The sequence below is a fragment of the Arachis ipaensis genome, chromosome B04, assembly GCF_000816755.2.
Source record: "Arachis ipaensis cultivar K30076 chromosome B04, Araip1.1, whole genome shotgun sequence".
NCBI lineage: Eukaryota > Viridiplantae > Streptophyta > Magnoliopsida > Fabales > Fabaceae > Arachis > Arachis ipaensis.
Window position 1 is genome coordinate 126,047,814 of NC_029788.2, and position 1,168 is coordinate 126,048,981.

Here is a 1,168-nt window from a genome sequence, read left to right on the forward strand (position 1 = left end):
AGTAATTTTAATATTTAAATTTAATATATACTTATTAAAAAGGTGGCTTATATTATTAGTGCTTCCTAAGGTTAATAACATGTATGTGGTTTCAAAACACTCGTCTTCAAAGGTTAATAATGTGTAGGTAAAGGATTTGATGGTCCCAAAACGTTTGAACCATTAAATGGTCCCAGAACAAAATATATTTTTTAAGTTTTTTTTAATAACGGCTAAATAGTCCTTATATAATTTTAATTAGAAATTAACCCCATATAGTTTATTAAATCATAAAAACTATTTTTTATTTTATAAATTATTATTTTATCATTAGTCTATTATGTTTATTAACAATCAAAAACAAAAACAATAACAAATTAGATCTTCCATTGATCGTAATAAACTTTTTAGCAATCATAATCGATTAAAAGATTATATTTGATCCGTGACGTTCGTCCAGGGCTGTGAAATCGTGTTTCTTTGAAAATCAATCGATTGGATTATCAAAACAATCGATTGAATTTCAGGTTTCCCATAACTCAATCGATTGGACTACAGGTTGTTATCACAAAACAATCGATTGAAAATTGCAAGGTAGCATGGTTTTCGCAAAAATCAATCGATTGGCCATATTACCCAATCGATTAAACGATGACTAAAATGTGGGTTTTTAATAATTCAATCGATTGTTTATACTACCGAATCGATTGAATGCTTCAAAACAACCTGACCTCACAATTCAATCGATTGGTTGTGTTACCCAATCGAGTGAAGTCATCAAAACAATATGGATTTGTCGAATTCAATCGATTGGTTGTGCTACCCAATCGATTGAAGTGTTTACTACGCCTATTTCAATTTTGTTATCGTTTTTATAAATTATTATCTTATTATTCATCTATCTTATCTTTAAAATTCTATCTTCAATTTTTAAGGTTTTATTTTGATTTAGATACTCTAATCTTATCTTTTCTTTAAATGAATGTGAAAGAGTAGCACTCCGATCTCTATAACTGGTTCGGTTCTGACAACTATGAACGGAAGGACCAATTTAACTCACGTTTTATCTTTTAAGGACTAATATGACTAAAAAAATCTTTTGAGGACTAACTTGAAGAATGGGTAATCTTTCATAGACGAATTTGACTATTAACTCTTACTATTCATTTTTTTTTTTAAAAAAAGCAGG